Source organism: Convolutriloba macropyga, chromosome 5 (genome assembly GCF_964194025.1).
Source record: "Convolutriloba macropyga chromosome 5, txConMacr16.3, whole genome shotgun sequence".
NCBI lineage: Eukaryota > Metazoa > Xenacoelomorpha > Acoela > Convolutidae > Convolutriloba > Convolutriloba macropyga.
Genome location: NC_134472.1, coordinates 56,622,213 through 56,641,460, shown reverse-complemented (window position 1 = coordinate 56,641,460; position 19,248 = coordinate 56,622,213). Strand labels below are relative to the sequence as shown.

Below are 19,248 nucleotides of genomic sequence, written 5' to 3'. Positions count from 1 at the left end.
CTTACGCACAAAATGATGTTTTTTAACCAGCAGATTGTCCCCCAAAACACACAAGAGTTATCGCGATGTCTTATTGAAATTGTTTGAACGTTTTTTTTCTGCTGAATGGAACCTGTGCGTCTGCAGATTTTGTGAAAGAAACTATTTTTTCAGTTGGTCATATACTTTACTGCACCTCATTGTTTTAACCTGTCACCTTTCAAAACGTTTGAAAACTCACAAACTGAAAGAAACAGTTACACTATGTAATAATTTGACCCTGTAGATAGCATTTGTGAGAATAATGAAGAGAAGAATTTGAAATTGATTTCATATCCCACTAAAAATTTCACGAATTGTATTTGCAATGTCAATTATTTCCTGAAACTGGTTGTTTCATTCAATTTCTGATTTTATAAAACTTTTGAAGCAGTTAAATTTTTCAACAAGGTCAATAGCAACATGATCATCTGATCAAATAGTTTCTTAACAAAATTTAGAGACACAAAAGTCGTCCTGACTTTTTCAGGCAGCAGAAATAGTTGTGCAGACAGTTTCCATAAAAGTTTGACATCACTCCTTTTTGTTTTGGGGGACTAGCCAATACTGAATAACGAAAATCGTTTTTCAAGAAAACTTCTTGTCAAATTGTACTTGCTCACTTCCCTCAGTTGGTGTTTTTTATCTCTGTTTCAAGAAGACATCTGTTTAAATTTGAAGCCATATGTTGCCGCCGGAAAAACAATTGAATAGAACAGGCGATGTGCAGAATTAAAATTGGTATTGCGCAGGTTGAGGTTTTGATTAAGATTTGCAACGGCCTGATAGGCTCTCTTAACTAAATGGTCTAATTTGTGTCCTTGTGACAAAAAAAACTGGAAGAAACTACCCCTAGGTAACAAGTGTAAATGTATACGATTGCATTGCCTGATAGAGAAGGTTTATTGTCTTTTGCTACACAATCTCCTCTTCTGCATTTCATGGATTTTGTTTTTCGATGCTAATATTCGAGTACAGAACAATTTATATAGAATATGTTGAGACTTTGCAGTAAATAAGAATGCCTGTTGCTATGCGAGACTGCATCGCCGGCATCAACAATTGCCTTCAATTCATAACGTTTCAACTCGTAACATAGATCGAACTAAACAGAATGAAAATAAAGTTGATAATTCCAAATGCACCTAAGTACTGATTGCAGAGTTGTTCGGATGTTCCGATTGAGCCCCATTTTAACAGGTTTTTATATCAACAGGTTGCCATCAAAAAAATTAACTTCTTTTTCGTAACAACCAAAGCTTCTGTGGCACTTTCCTTTTTGTGTTAAGTTCATTCTGATTGCTTCATTGAGATAGGAGGCTGCTTGCATTGTCGAGAGACCACGTCAAAAAAAGTCTTCTGCAATTTTGTGACCAATTGAGTGAACGTTGATAAATTATCGCTGCAAACTTTTTCTTAAAACAACATAGCAATCTATTTTTTGTATAGGAGTTTGGTTCTGCTTTTTGAACCTTCTCTCTGTATAATGGTGTTACGTGCGGTAGTTTCCAAGTAATAGGAATTGAGCACCCAGTAAACCAGGGATTGAAAAACTGAATGTTTTAAATGTCAATTAAACTTTTCAGAAAGTTTTTAGAAACTTAAAAGAAACTTTTTTGATGCGCTCGTGTGATAAGTCATCTGGTCCTGCAGCGTCATCTTTTTTCACTTTTGAGAACACTTTGACGATTTCTTGTATTTTGTTTTGGATACTTAGGCTTAAATAACACTCCCAGTTTTTGAAAGAAAAATTATGGTTCGCCAATTCTTCAGCTTGGAAATATTTCTCCTCTTGGATTGTTGTTTTAGCCTCATGTATTCCTTTTAAACACCCCTGTCAAGCCTTAATTGAACTTTTTGTTATTTTTAGAGTCACTTATTTTGATTTATTAGGTCCAAGAACTGAGTTTTTTTTATATTTTTCTGGCAACATTTTGTAGTGTTCGCGAATAATTCGATACATGTTTTGCTCTAGATTAAGTTTTTTCTGAAGTTTCGTTTCATACAAAACGAAACATGATCCCTGCTGGAACCTCTGTTGTAATCAATTGTTTTTGCAGTTAATTTTCATTAATATACTGCTTTGGTGAATTTTATTAGCGGAGTTGGCTGCTGATTCGTAGAAGGCCTTGGAGAAATTGGAGTACGAGTTGTTGATTTCAATCGTTGCAGTGGGATTTTGCACTTCTTTGTCTACGCCTATTACGCTTTTAGGATTCGTACAATGATGCGTTACTGTCCCCAGGTGATCATAATCTCACCTAGAGTCGACGCTAATTGTGTTATCGAGTGTACGGTCGAAGTCACTTCCGAGTAGTACTTGTCTACTGTCTTGGCAATGCTGCATAACTTCTGTTAGTTCCTGATAAAATATTTCCAACTCTGTTTCCTTGCCAAGTAGGCTACGATAATAATGAAATTAAGTTCCTCTATTGCTGCGGCTTTTTAGTTATCATTCTGTGATGAAATTTTACCAGACACTTTTAAGTGCTTACTGATTGCTATTGATATACCATTTTGTGTTCTGCCTGGACGGCTATGTTTTTCTAATGTCTTAAAACAAGTAAAGCTCTGTATATTCAATCCCTTGCTACTAAACTTTTCCGTCAGAAGTGGAAAGTCTTGTTCTAGAGCTTTTTTCAAGCATGTTTCCAAAGTTGATCTTGCTCTCTCGACGTTCTAGAGACATACTCTTAGCCATTGTGATCTCATTTGAATTATCTGTTTACCTTTTATTTTGTTTTTTTGGGCGGGATTTTTGCCACGTTTTGTTCATAAGTTGGCCATTAGCATACTTCGGGTCCCTCTATCAGATGTTGTGAGGTCTGGGATAAAAAATAAAGATTGAAAACGCTCAATGTCTTCGGGAAATTTTGGGCTTTTTAATAATTCCCAATTAATTTTATTTGGGTTAGGTTTACTAATCCTTTGACAATCAAATTCTATGAAGATATTGAGAGCAATTGATATTTCAGATACAAATGAGGCAGCTTCTACTTTGGAAGGATCAAGCTGGGTGCCTAGTACTATCAAGTTTTGGACCACTTCTTTTGCTCTCTCTGCTTTTTATTAACTCTTTTGGCCAATTCGTCAAAACTCAGCTTGTTTGGATGAACGTACTAGTTAGAATATGTTCACCTAATTTCACATAAATCATTCGTTAATTTTTCAAGTTCTTCCTTTATTGTCGAGTCGCTTTCGCTCTACATCAGTTATATCTAATTTTGTGCGACTCTTTTGCAACGTGGAAACCGCATATGAAGTTAAATTCTTCTCTTTGCACTTTCGTTTCTTGCAAATAGATTCTCATTTTGTCCATATTCCGCATGCGTTCTGGCATTCGACACTTAATCGATATCCTTTGCAAGGAGGCAATGCAGAGTTTGTCAACTCCCATTTGTAAATTTGAGAGTGGGATCCAACGTTGACGAAGAATATTAAATTGATGGTCAGATACCACTGAAAAATTTACAAAAAGGTATTTAAATTTCAATTTCTTACAAGTGTAATTGGAAAGTTCAGTTTGGGATTTTTTTAATCTTTTGTAGTGGTGACAGTTTTAAAATTAAAGTGCAATTTAGTATATGAAAATCCACGAGGTTTCTACATATAACAGCCTCCTATGCAGCAAGCAGTTGTGCAGGCAGTTTCAATAGAAATTTGTGATCATTTCTCCGTGTTTTGGGGACAATATTTTAGCCCACGATGGTTAAAGATAGCAATTTTTTTAAAAAAATTCTTGTCTAGTTGTACCTGCTCACTCCATACCCCAATTTCTAAAAAGTTTTTCAATTTCGGGGAGTGTATTTTCTCTATTTCGAATAGATCGTCGGTTCAAATATTGAGGCCATTGGTTGTCGCTGGGAAAACAATTGAATTGAACATACGATGGGCAGAAATGAAGTTGATTATCCGCAAGTTGAGTGTTAGGATAGGGTTTGCAAAGGCTTGATATGTTTTATTAACAAAGTGGCTTAGGTGTTGTCTTGGTGTTAGAAAACTTGAAAATAAGACACCTAGAGAGCGAAAATTGTCATTGTAGATGATTGTTAGTCTTATATTACCAAATAAAAAATTTTCTCATCTTTTGCTACTCAACTTTTTCTGATGAATTTGATGTCTTCTATCTTTGCAATGTTAACATTCAATTAGTTTCTTGAACAGAATAGTTCTGGTTTGCTTAGAACTTGTTGTAATTAAGAAGAACCGCTGCTACCGAATACTAGGTCGCCGGCATAGACAATTACTTCCAAGTCACCTCGCGTCAACTCTTGTAGAGATCAGTAATAAAAAGACTGAAAAATAAAATGATAGTTTGTCTCCTTGAGCAAAAAATCTTTTCTTGCTTTATTTGTTCCGTTAGTGTTTCCTCATTGAATACTTGTTGCCGGCTGCAACTAAGTGCTGATTGCAATGTTGTTAGGATGTTCACATTAACCCCATTTTATCAAGTTTTGAAATTAACAGCATCCGATCAAATAAATCAAATGCTTCTTGCAATCAGTAAATCAAGCGTAGAACTTTCCTCATTGTGTCACGTTTATTTTGATTGCTTCTCTGAGATGAGAGGCTGCAAGCATTGTCAAGAAGCCACGTCAAAAATCATATTGGGTGGCGGTAGTGTTCCGCACTGTTCTGCTCAAATGAATAAACGTTGATAACTTACTATTGCAAACATTTCCCAAAAACAACATAGCAAACTGATTTCTATTTTTAGCCGTCTTTTTGAATAAGGGTTTTATGTAGCATAATTTCCAGATTTTAGGAAGTGAGCACCCTGCAAAAAAGACATTGACAAACTGAAAATTGTATTTGTCAATTACGAAAAAAACTTTTCGTGATGCACTCGTTTGCTGAGCGATCTGGTGCTGCAGCTGACCGTTTTTTAATTTTTGAGCATTTTTTGTTGATTTCTATTACCCTAAATTTGGTGTTTATATTTGAAAAATCTTCCACTTACTGAAAGAATAATTAGGCTTCCCCAAAACTTTCGCTTGACTGTTTTCTTGACTGATTCGACACAAGTATCGCTCTTCTTTAATTTTTTTTCCTCAAAATTCGTTTCAATTAAAAAAATTTGACCCATCGCGGAACCTGTGTCTGCATTCAAATGTTTGGGCACTAAGTAAAATTCTTTTAAAAACCATTTTGGTGAGCACATACAGGTCAACACAGAATCTGACGTTCAGTTGGGTCTGACTTTCAATATGATGAAAAAATAGATTGAAATAGCCATAAGATCACACTGATAAATTGTTGAAATTTATTCACAGTTGTCAAAACCAAATATTAAACTTAATCGTTCAAGAGTTTATAGAAATTCTGTAAAGGAGTGCAGTTTAGAAAATGATTACAGAAAAAAATATGATTGGTTGATAAGAGAGTTCTTTCGCAAAATCAGCAATTACATAGGTTTCCTTCCCATTGATAACACATTTCTATACAACAAAAATTTTTGTTTAGTCCATTGTCATTGAATTATTTTTCTCCTCTGTTTGGGTGGGATTTCTTTTAATCCGTGTGTATCATGAAACATGAACTTTTTAACAGCGTTGTGTATGAGCCGTACCTGTTCACACCGCTCCAACTTTTCAATTTTTTCCATAGCACAACTTTTATTTTTGGATAAGGTTGATTTAATTTTGTTTTAAAAAGTTTACCGACGTAATTTTCTAGTCCCTAGTTTGAGGTTGGAAGAACAATTGTATGAAAAAGTTGCTGAGCTGAGTTGAAGTTGACTTTTTGCGGAATTAGTTTTTGGTTTCTTGAAGCTAATGACAAAAATTTTGTTCATAGGATGCTTGAAATGATAACTGGGGGATAACTTGCAAGAAGAATCACACCTAGATAACAGAAGTTGCTAGTAAATTCAATATTTAATTAGTATATTCAGTTCTCTTTTCGATATATAGAATTTATCACTGCTAAACGGCCACCTCTTCTAATCTTTCTGATTTTTGTCTCGTTCACAATGATTTTCATATAAGTCCTTTTACAATCCGCGTTCAGGTTATTCAATCTTTGTTGTGGTTGGCATTGGATATGGCTCTCCCAAGTACTAAGTCATCATCGTAAAGTATAACATTTAGCGCCTTTCATTTCGACGCAAAATGTAAATCAGCTAAAAATAAACAAAATGAAAATCGTGAAAGTTTGTATCTTTTGCTACTTCTTCTTTGAAGAATTGTTGTGCTGAGTTGAAGTTGACCTTCTGTAGATTTAGTTTTTGGTCTATTGAAGCTACTGACTGATAAGCTTTGTTCATTAAATGCTTTAGATGATGACTGGGAGAAAACGTGCTTGAAAAAATTACACCTAGATAACAAAAGGTGTTAGTAAATTCAACTTCTCTTTTCGATATATAGAATTTTTCATCAATAGCTAAACGGCCACTTCTTCTAACTTTTACGCATTTTGTCTTGTTTACATTAATTTTCAAATAGTTCCTGCTACAAAACTTGTTAAGATTTTTCCAACTTTGTTGTAGTTGGCATTGGCTATGGCTCCCAAGTACTAAGTCATCAGCGTAAAATATAACATCTAGAGCCTTGCATTTGAGCTCAAAAAATAAGTCAGCTATGAATAAACTAAATAAGAGTGGTGAGTGTTTGTCTCCTTGTGCTACTCCTGATTTCTGTTCAGTCTTATTTGACAGGAATTCTCCATCAAGGATCTGCTGGAGATTGCTTTTTACCACTGACTGTATTTGTTGTAGCTTGTTCCTGTCGAGCCCCAGTTTTTTTCAGATATTTAAGCAACAGGTTCCTATTTACGATGTCAAATGCTTTCTCGTAGTCAATCAAGCATGCATAGTCTTTGGCATTGTAGCTGATGATATGCTTGACTTTTTTTTCGAATTCAAAATTGCGTCGATTGTTGATAGTATACATCTAAATCCATAAAGGCTTCATGGTAAAAGTAGATTTTGTTCGACCCATGTTCGAAAGTGCTGGTAATTGATACCCGTGAACAAATCGTACATGCAACAAATCAAGCTAACGCCTCTGTAAAAATTTGGTTCTGTTTTGGTCCCTTTGCCGTTAAAAAGTAGTTTAGTATATGGTAACTCCCAAATTCAGGCTACATTATGCTCCGCAAAGCAGATGTTAAATCAGCGGAATAGGTATCTTTACATATGCAAAAAACCTAATTTAATACAAGTCTTCGTTTTGTCATCTGTTCCCGCTTCTCTACCAGTTTTTAAGTTCAAAGCTTCCGCAGTAATTTCTTCCAGCATTATTGGAGCAATTAAATAATCGGCATATTTCCGGTTTGAAGAACAATAATAGTTGTTTCCTAAAGTCTGTTCGTCTAAAAGTTTTTCCGATATTTCGCTCTCAGTTTTAATTAGACCTTGGAAACATTATTTCGATTACTTTGGCTAGAACTTTATTTGACTTCAGAATTTTCCAAAAGAATTCTGCTTTCCCACTCCGTTTTTCCGATTACAAATTATTCCCTATATATTATGTGCATTATTTTGGGTTTTCTGTAGTTTCCCAAAGGATTTTTCTACTTTAAAGTAATTAGAATCTGCTTCATGTATGTGTTTGTTTCCAGCTTTCAACTGCTTATGCAATAAGTTCATTTGAAATTTTTTGGTGATCTTAATTCAGGCAGAACGATTGCCGATTCATGAATAATCTTAATTTTGTCACACAATGTGTCCTTTGTGTTGCTACCGTCTAGATTTCGAATCTTTTATTCTTTCGTTCGACATCGAATTTACGCACCTTTTTTTTCTGCTTTCAGCTATATCTTGTCTGCCCTTAAGATCAAATGCTACGCGCAAAGGCCAACAAATATTCCCTAGGCGCCAATGCCTCCGAATAAGGGCTATCAAGTAACGGTAGAATGTCCAAATGACTACGGAATGTGAACCGATATCCGCGTGTACACTCTAGAAATGAAAGCACAAACGGAATTGTTTGATTTCGCTTGCGGTTTCTGTGCAGCCAAAGAAATTAAGAAGCTGAAAAAGCAAATAGAAAGCTACGAGAAGGGCTCGTAAAAACTAGAAGAAGTAACCCAATCGATAGATAAGATGAAAGAGACAAACCAGTCCAGATCCAATGCAGTCCCATCGAAGCTGAGCTTCGCCGAAGTTTTCAGTGGCGTAAACCAAGAACAGTTAGAACAGAAAAAGCAATCAAAGAACCTGGTTCTTCTCGGGACAGAGCCTGACAGCGAGAACACTGAAGCATCTGACAATCGTCTTGTTTCGGAAATTGCAGAATCCCTGAAAGTAATTACAAAATTTGAATGTCAAAGAATTGGCAAACAAAATACAGAAGGCAAACAGCTTCTTCGAATAAAGTACGAGACAGAAAAATGAAATGGGACCATCTAAAGAAAGCAAAGAGCTCAAAAGAAAACGAAAGATTCAAGTACGTATTTATACAACCCGATCAAACAAAAACCGAGCGAGAAAATAGAAAGAAAAAGGTGGCAGAATTAAAAGAGAAAAGACTGCCTTCCACCAAGTACGAAATTAAAGGGAATCAAAGCGTTGAAAACAGAGTATTGTGGCTAACAATTTGTTTATGGAACGTGGAAGGTGCTAAAGGGACATTATCATTGTGCACAAGTGAAGCAATCGCATACGATATTTTAATTTTAACAGAAACATTCAGTTTAAATTCAGTTGAAATACTTGGTTTCACATGCTTCTGCACAAAGGCAATAAAAAATGGAAGGGGCGACCGCAAAGCGGCTTAGCAATTGCACTGAGTAAACAATTAGGAATTACATGCAATTTTCTTCATCAGAACAATAAATTATTAGCATTGCAGATCAAAGAATTCAGTCTAATTATAATTGCAGCATAATTTCCACCAAAAACCGATTTAGAGACAATATATCAAGCACTTGCCGAAGCCTTTCAATGCTGTCAAGGCAGAGCACGTATGATCTTGGGTGGCGACATCAATTGCAGGTTCGACTCAACGGAAAGAGGCAACTTACTCTGCGAATTTTTAATTAATTGGAATCTTAATTGCGGAAACGACAATGAAGAAGTAACATAAGAGTTTCAGTGCGGTAAAAGTGTTATCGATTTATTTTTCGTAAGCAAGGAACTCTTAGAACACTTTAATGAGATAAAGATCAACAATTCATTCCTAACGAAGCTCAAGCCGGTTTCTTGCTGCCTTGATCTTAAACGCAGACATGATATAGCGGAAAGCAGAAAGAAGCAAATGCGTAAACTCGATATTGAACAATTGAACAAACGAACGAAAAGCGTTCAAAGTCCGCACGATAGCAACGCAATGGACACATCGTATGACGAATTTGCCAAGGCCATTCATGAATCAGCAACTCTTCGGACTGAAAGAAAATCACCGAAATGGTTCAACAGAGAACTTTACCTACTGCATAAGCAGTTGAAAGCTGGATATAGACAGAGACATGAAGCAGATTCTGATTATTTTAAAAAGAAAAGATCCTTGAAGAAACTATGCAGAAAACACAAAATGATGCATGAAATAGATCGCAAAAGTTTCATAATCAGAAAAACGGAATCAGAAAGGCGTGACTTTTGGAAAAATGTGAAGTCAAAAAAAGTTTTAGCAAAAGTAACCGGAATTACAATTCCAAGTTGGGAATCAAATTTCGGAGGTCTATTTAAAATTGAGGGTGAAATATCAGTTGAGCTTTTAGACGAGCAAACCTTAGGAAACCACGATTATTGTTTTTAAAACTGGAAATGTACAGGACATTTGAATGATCCAATTACACTGGAAGAAATAACGAGGAAGCTTCAACGTTAAAAGCTGGTAAAGCAGCGGGACCAGATGCAATAACCAACACTAGTATTAAATTAGGTTGTCAGTCAATGCAAAGATACGTATTCCATTTATTTAACCTCTGCTTTGCGGAGCATAATGTACCCCAAATTTGGAAGTTATCATATATTAAACTACTTTACAAAGGCAAAGGAAGCAAAACAAAGCCAAGTTCCCATAGAGGCATTAGTCTGTTATCTTGCATCTACAAATTTTTTACGGGTATCATTTACCAGCGTTTGCGAATATGGGTCGAGCGAAATCAAATTTTACCAACAAGTCAATATGGTTTCAGACGCAAACTGTCCACAATCGACGCAGTTTTGAACTTGAAAAGAGCAATCAGGCATAACATCAGCTTCAATGGCAGATACTATGCCTGCTTCATTGACTACGAAAAAGCTTTCAATTTCGTAAATAGAAACCTGCTGCTTACAAAACTGATAAAAATGGGACTCCATGGGAACAAGCTACACACAATACAATCAGTGCTAAAATGCAACTTCCAGCAGATCCTTGATGGAGAATTCTTGTCAAATGAGATTGAGCAGAAATCAGGAGAGGCACAAGGAGACAAACTCTCAACACTCTTATTTAGTTTATTCATAGCTGACTTATATTTTTAGTATAAATGCAAGGCTCTAGATATTATATTTAACGCTGATGACTTAGTACTTGGGAGCCATAGCCAATGCCAACTACAACAAAGTTGGAAAAATCTTAACAAGTTTTGTAGCAGGAACTGTTTGAAAATTAATGTAAACAAGACAAAATGCGTAAAAGTTAGAAGAGGTGGCCGTTTAGCTATCGATGAAAAATTCTATATATCGAAAAGAGAAGTTGAATTTACTAACACCTTTTGTTATCTAGGTGTAACTTTTTCAAGCACGTTTTCTCTCAGTCATCATCTAAAGCATTTAACGAAGAAAGCTTATCAGTCAGTAGCTTCAATAAACCAAAAACTAAATCTACAGAAGGTCAACTTCAACTCAGCACAACAACTCTTCAATTCAATTGTTTTTCTTTTCTCAACTTACGGATTAGAGACGTACGTCGATGAACTTTTTGAAATTGAAATAAAACAACTCTACCGGAAAATAGAAGCCGTTTTTTGGAAAATTTGGTGCGGAGTAAGCAAATACACCTCAACCAGAACGCTTTTAAACAAATTGATGTTTCATGTTATACATGGATTAAAAGACTGCCCACCAAAACACAGGAGAATAATTGCCAAGTTCTATGCCAATGGACTGCACAATAATTTTTGTTGTATGGAAGGTTGTTACCAATGGGAGAAAACCCTATGTGTGTGCAGGTTTTGCGAAAGAACTCTTTTATCAGCCAACCATATTCTTTATTGTAGTCACTTTTTAAACTTGACACCTTTAAAAAAGTTCTATAAAGTCTTTAACAATTAAATATAATATTTATTTTTTGAATCTGTAAATAATTTGGACAATTTGTCAGTGTGATCTGATGCTTAATTCAATCTTCTTCTTCTTCTTCTTTAAGGTCAAACAGCAAAAAAACGGTTTAATTTTTGTTAAAATTGAATTGGTGATCTTTATCTCGTTGAAGAGTTCCTTGCTCACAAAAAATCGATAACACTTATAGCGTGCTGAAATTCGAACGCTTTATCTTTATTGTCGCTAAGCTATTTAAGATTCCAATTATTTAAGATTCGCAGAATGAATTGTCTCTTTCCATTGAGTAGAGTCTACAATTGAAGTCGCATACGTGTTTTGCTTTGTCAGCTTTGAAAAGCTTCGGTAAGTGCTCGATATATTCGGTTTTTGGTGGGAAATTTGCTAGTTAAAATTAGGCTGATTTCTTTATGATCTTTCTTCTTCTTCAAAAGATTATCATTCTGATGAAGAATATTGCATGTAGTTTTCAATTGTTTGCAACTACTAAGCCGCTTTGTGGCCGCCCCTTCCAGCTTTTAATTGCTTTTGTGTATAAGCATGTGTATTTCGACTGAATTTACACTGAATAGTGTTCCTTTCATTTACTCAATTCTCCTTCTCATGAAGTTTGAAATTTTTGAATTCGAGATTTTTTGCTTTGGACTTGGATTCCAAGAAATTCATCTTAAATATAAGCCAAATGTTTACCGTTTGAACCTTGCTGAAGCAACGAAATTGTGTAATTATGGAGTAATGGTGTGATGGCGTTGTTAGTTATACGGTTCTCATTTTTTGTTTATTTGACCATAAGTATTTCGCATGATCATCGTCATTAATGTATAGTTGTTTTGAGTTGAAGGATGTAATAAGATGATGGCAATATTTTTGTCACGCTTTTTTGCATGCTTTGCTAACGCTCAATTGAGGCCTCGAAGTTGATTTCTCTGTCTTATATATGTGTCGAACCTTGAGGTGAGGTGTTGGACCTCGAATCGTTTAAATTTTTGGAACGTTGAACCTCGGAAGTTATTGATTTGAACTTGCTTGATTCGCTCGTTGGGTCGCACGTGGACAATATTGGGTCCCACGTGTCACGGGTAGCAAATGTGACAATATTGTCACATTCAGTTCTGCTCAAGAAAGGGGAACTGAATGTGACAATATTCAGTTCTGCTTTCTGGGGAATGATGCAAGTGGTATTAATGGCAGCATTTGTAACTGACTGCTGTTAATGTATATAAAAAGTGAAATTGTAATTTAACAAAGAGGTGCAGTTCACTCTAATTACAGATGGAGTGCTGTAATATAAGTTTAACCACTGCAACAACCCAAAAGCATCATGAACTAAAGGTATACTTGCGATATGTCAAAACCCCAAGAGGTTACCATAAACTCTTTTACTATAAAGCCATTCCCCTTTCCCACTGAAGTTATGAAAAAATAGCCGACAAGAGAAACAAGGTACTCAGACACCAAATTAATCCGAACCAAGATAAGTTTCGTACTCCTGCGAAGTTGTCTTTTATGTCTTATAAAGCCTTGACGGCTATATGTTCACTGTAAACAGATGTATTCAAGGTGATTTTACCTGATGACCAAATTTATTGCGAAAACATTCCATTTTAGTTAATCATATCGACTGTCACTTTTAATAGATGGAAGCCATCGACCTTATTGACATCAACAAATTTAGCACTGGCACATTAAGTGCTTTCGACAAGCTGTCTTAGTAGCAATTATTTTAAGGTGTGCGGAAAGGTCTAGCCAATATTACGTACTCCGGACTCTCCGAATTCGAGCTAAAATCCAATGTAGCTTAATGTATAAATTGCTTTTACCCGCCAATTTCTTGAACATGCATTCTTGAATTCGGGAGCAAAACAGAACCAAAGAAAGCAAAACAGAACCAAGTTCCTACAGAGGCATTAGTCTGTTATCTAGCATGTACAAGTTGTTTACGTGTATCATTTACCAGCGTTTGCGAATATGGGTCGAGCGAAATCAAATTTTACTTACAAGTCAATATGGTTTCAGGCGCAAACTGTCCACAATCGACGCGATTTTGAACTTGAAAAGAGCAATCAGGCATAACATCAGCTTCAATGGCAAAGACTATGCATGCTTGATTGACTATGAGAAAGCATTCGACATCGTAAATGGGAACCTGTTGCTTAAATATCTGAAAAAAACTGGGGCTCGACAGGAACAAGCTACAACAAATACAGTCAGTGGTAAAAAGCAATCTCCAGCAGATCCCTGATGGAGAATTCCTGTCAAATAAGATTGAACAGAAATCAGGAGTAGCACAAGGAGACAAACACTCACCACTCTTATTTAGTTTATTCATAGCTGACTTATTTTTTGAGTTCAAATGCAAGGCTCTAGATGTTATATTTTACGCTGATGACTTAGTACTTGGGAGCCATAGCCAATGCCAACTACAACAAAGTTGGAAAAATCTTAACAAGTTTTGTAGCAGGAACTATTTGAAAATTCATGTAAACAAGACAAAATGCGTAAAAGTTAGAAGAGGTGGCCGTTTAGCTATCGATGAAAAATTCTATATATCGAAAAAAGAAGTTGAATTTACTAACACCTTTTGTTATCTTGGTGTAACTTTTTCAAGCACGTTTTCTCCCAGTCATCATCTAAAGCATTTAAAGCATGTAGCTTCAATAAACCAAAAACTAAATCTACAGAAGGTCAACTTCAACTCAGCACAACAACTCTTCAATTCAATTGTTTTTCTTTTCTCAACTTACGGATTAGAGACGTACGTCGATGAACTTTTTGAAATTGAAATAAAACAACTCTACCGGAAAATAGAAGCCGTTTTTTGGAAAATTTGGTGCGGAGTAAGCAAATACACCTCAACCAGAACGCTTTTAAACAAATTGATGTTTCATGATATACATGGATTAAAAGACTGCCCACCAAAGCACAGGAGAATAATTGCCAAGTTCTATGCCAATGGACTGCACAATAATTTTTGTTGTATGGAAGGTTGTTACCAATGGGAGAAAACCCTATATGTGTGCAGGTTTTGCGAAAGAACTCTTTTATCAGCCAACCATATTCTTTATTGTAGTCACTTTTTAAACTTGACACCTTTAAAAAAGTTCTATAAAGTCTTTAACAATTAAATTTAATATTTATTTTTTGAATCTGTAAATAATTTGGACAATTTGTCAGTGTGATCTGATGCTTAATTCAATCTTCTTCTTCTTCTTCTTTAAGGTCAAACAGCAAAAAAACGGTTTAATTTTTGTTAAAATTGAATTGGTGATCTTTATCTCGTTGAAGAGTTCCTTGCGCACAAAAAATCGATAACACTTATAGCGTGCTGAAATTCGAACGCTTTATCTTTATTGTCGCTAAGCCATTTAAGATTCCAATTATTTAAGATTCTCAGAATGAATTGTCTCTTTCCATTGAGTAGAGTCTACAATTGAAGTCGCATACGTGTTTTGCTTTGTCAGCTTTGAAAAGCTTCGGTAAGTGCTCGATATATTCGGTTTTTGGTGGGAAATTCGCTAGTTATAATTAGGCTGATTTCTCTATGATCTTCCTTCTTCTTCAAAAGATTATCATTCTGATGAAGAATATTGCATGTAGTTTTCAATTGTTTGCAACTACTAAGCCGCTTTGTGGCCGCCCCTTCCAGCTTTTAATTGCTTTTGTGTATAAGCATGTGTATTTCGACTGAATTTACACTGAATAGTGTTCCTTTCATTTACTCAATTCTCCTTCTCATGAAGTTTGAAATTTTCGAATTTGAGATTTTTTCTTTGGACGTGGATTCCAAGAAATTCATCTTAAATATAAGCCAAATGTTCACCGTTTGAACCTTGCTGAAGCAACGAAATTGGGTAATTATGGAGTAATGGTGTGATGGCGTTGTTAGTTATACGGTTCTCATTTTTTGTTTATTTGACCATAAGTATTTCGCATGATCATCGTCATTAATGTATAGTTGTTTTGAGTTGGAGGATGTAATAAGATGATGGCAATATTTTTGTCACGCTTTGCATGCTTTGCTAACGCTCAATTGAGGCCTCGAAGTTGATTTCTCTGTCTTATATATGTGTCGAACCTTGAGGTGAGGTGTTGGACCTCGAATCGTTTAAATTTTTGGAATCGTTGAACCTCGGAAGTTATTGATTTGAACTTGCTTGATTCGCTCGTTGGGTCGCACGTGGACAATATTGGGTCGCACGTGTCACGGGTAGCAAATGTGACAATATTGTCACATTCAGTTCTGCTCAAGAAAGGGAACTGAATGTGACAGTATTCAGTTCTGCTTTCTGGGGAATAATGCAAGTGGTATTAATGGCAGCATTTGTAACTGACTGCTGTTAATGTATATTAAAAGTGAAATTGTAATTTAACAAAGTGGTGCAGTTCACTCTAATTACAGATGGAGTGCTGTAATATAAGTTTAACCACTGTAACAACCCAAAAGCATCATGAACTAAATGTATACTTGCGATATGTCAAAACCCCAAGAGGTTACCATAAACTCTTTTACTATAAAGCCATTCCCCTTTCCCACTGAAGTCATGAAAAAATAGCCGACAAGAGAAACAAGATACTCAGACACCAAAATAATCCGAACCAAGATAAGTTTCGTACTCCTGCGAAGTTGTCTTTTATGTCTTATAAAGCCTTGACGGCTATATATTCACTGTAAACAGATGTATTCAAGGTGATTTTACCTGATGACCAAATTTATTGCGAAAACATTCCATTTTTAGTTAATCATATCGGCTGTCACTTTTAATAGATGGAAGCCATCGACCTTATTGACATCAGCGACAAATTTACAAATTTAGCACTGGCACATGAAGTGCTTTCGACAAGCTGTCTTAGTAGCAATTATTTTAAGGTGCGCGGAAAGGTCGAGCCAATATTACGTACTCCGGACTCTGCGAATTCGAACTAAAATCCAATGTAGCTTAATGTATAAATTCCTTTGACCCGCCAATTTCATGAACATGCATTCTTGAAAATTACCAGGTGCCCGCAAGTTTGAATTTTCCCGTTAAATGAAAATTTGATTATTGACCCCATCTACAAAAAAATTAAATTAAGTAAATAGTGAAAATGGTTGGCCATTGTTACTCTTTGATCGTGAGTCTTTTGAGTTGTTGAGTTAAGAAACCTTGGTTTTTGAGTTGTGCTTCTTCACGGTTCCGAGAATGCTCACCTCACTTAAGGAACGCAGGGCATGTGGACTTTACTTATTAGTATTTGACGCAGGGCATTGGTATTTTTATGGCTTATTACTGTTTTCTAGAAGCATTGGTACTTGTTCTGTACAGAAACGACTAAAACTACTCAAACTGTGACTGATTGAATTGACATGGGTCTAAAGAACCCCTGAGTTTACTCTAAATTCTATATTATTATTATTATTATTATTATTATTATTACTTAATTGTTAGAGTATTTTTATGGCTTATTACTGTTTTCTAGAAGCATTTGATCGTGTAAAGCTGCACCGACGCCACATTTCGAAAATGAACCTCGACAGCCGCTCCTGTGTTCTATCTTATTTAAGAAATTGTTCCTTACGAACGAGATATTTTCCCGCAAAAACTGGTCTGGAACAAGATATGGTCGAGCACAAACCGTCTACATTTTATTTTATGCTTTTCATTATTGATGAGAGAAAAGTCTTCTGTTGAATTTTGAACCAATTGATTAGCGATAAGATGTTTTGACTTATTTTACTAACTATTCTAAAGCACTTAAAGTTAATAGACCTGTTTTTGTCTAAAATGTAAATGGTCTTTAGGATTTTGATCAGCAAGTTAAGGAAGTCAAGACCTTCAAGGCGGGAAGCCACGCCTTCTGCGTCAATTTCACTGTAAACCTCGCGGCTGGCAAGTGGAAAGCTAAGGTTCTTTTTACTGAGCTTAGAGACCTGTCAACCAATTGCCGAGAAACATAGACATTGACCGAGAAAAATTCTAAATGCAACACGCTATAATGGCTATGATTAGGGATTTGGAAAAATTAATTGTAATTGCAATAATTGGCAATTAATTGATTGGTTACTCTATTTTAATTGCAATAATTGATTGGAACGACGCAATTAATTGTTCAATAATTGGCAAAAATTGAAGCAGCATTTTGCCAGGTCGCAAACATTTCGAGGATAACATTTCGAGGGAAAAACGAAATTTCGATATTGTGGGTGAAGATTTGGCAAATTCAGATACAGTAAAAGACTTGGGAATTCACATCAAAGATGACCTGAGCTGGAGTAAACATATAGAAGAGCGACTCAGGAAAGCTAACAAAGTACTGTTCCTCCTCAGACGAAACGTCGCAGTACAAGTTAAACCACTCATCAAACTTGGGCTTTACAAATCACTTATCCTACCCGTTTTGCTGTACGGCTTCACCTGCATAAACCCATCACGAAGCGAGCTACAAAACCTCGAACGCTTTCAGAAGAAAGCAGTGAAATGGATCACGGGAAACAAAGGAGTGAATTATATCAGTCAACTTCGGCTGCTCAACATTCTCCCCTTGCCTATGTTTCTTCAAGTGAACGACCTACTTCTTCTTGCGAAAGTCATGAATGAAAGCTCACACTGCATCGAACTACTTGACCTCACCAGCGCCAATGGACGCACAAAGGAAGTCTTTCGGCTGCAAAAAAACAAGAACGGAAAAAGCTAGAAGTGAATTCACCTTCCGAAACTGCAGACTCGCAAACCGATTAGAGAAATATGTTGAATTCAGTAGACCTTACGGACTCAAGAAGAGACTGATAAACCTAATGTGGGAGTTTGTCAATAAACGATTTTGCGATAACGCCTGCACTTGGCAAACCTTTTGCGACTGCCATGTATGCTGAAATAAATGGACTCTATTTTAACAACTGACGACTGGGCATAAATCAGCCCTGCAGCAAATCCGCTGCGAATCCCCAACAACAACAACAAACATGCAACTAGAGAAAAAATTCCCAGATGACAAACTTTTGGCACAGATCGTATGTAATTTGACAGATTTGGGCGCTAAAAAGTTTTCGTCGTTGATTAGAAATTGAATAATTCAGAAAAATTCAGATATAACCCGTTGCGTACATTTTTGGGTAAATCAAGTCAAAAGTGTTTTCAAATCTGCAAAAAAATAATTGATAGAACTTCAAATTTAATTGATCAATAACTGCAATTATTGCAATAATTGATTTTTATGTTTTGCCAATTGAATTAATTGATTGCTCCCCTTTTTGTCTAGCCAGTTAATTGCAATTAATTTTTCCAAAATCCTGGCTATGATCTCATTGCGAAAAAACATAGCGAAAAAGATACCAGCCAGATTCAATTACTGAACATAATAATTTTTAAATCTGTTGGAAATGTCCTTTTGAACTAGGCATATTATAATGATATTATTATTTGTTAGCGGAATCAAGGTTTGATGTGCAAAACACAGTTGTTCCAACCCAGCCATCCACGAAAAAAGTTACCCTTGACTACAAAAAGGGAACAAGTTTGAAACAAAATAAGCAACTCTAGGGATTCATCACGCATGAAGAGCACAAAAACACCAGCACTCAATGAAACGTACGTACATGCTCGCACACACGCTTACAAATACAGAAAACACGCTTTCACACGTACACACTTTACAGGCTTTCACGCATGCACATAAACCTCTCAAACACACATCACAGGTGTTTCAGTATTTATACGACCAATTACTGTGACACATAATTAACGAGGTATGTAATTGATCTAAAAAAATTGCACAGAAAAACTTTTTTCTTCCCAATTAATAACAAAAATCTCGAAAACCAATATCTCGATAACAAAAGCTGGAAAAATCTCCAACGTGTTACATGGCATTTGAAGCAAGTATTATAAACATGCAAGTCTTTTTATTGCAAAATGTTTTGGAACACTCTTTCGCTTTCAGTGACTTTTTCGTTCTTGACTTCTTGATTTTGCGTAATCCGAATTGATCTAATTCCGATTTTAAATCTGTTAGTGTAAGTGGAATTGTAATTTTGTCAGCAAAGG

The 19,248-nt window shown here is 35.7% G+C and overlaps 1 protein-coding gene across 7 annotated transcripts in view; it reads left to right on the top strand.

The window, feature by feature from the left end:
* LOC142339489 (Golgi apparatus protein 1-like) overlaps positions 1-19,248 on the top strand; it is a 443,079-nt gene that overhangs the window by 317,048 nt on the left and 106,783 nt on the right. The window lies entirely within an intron of this gene.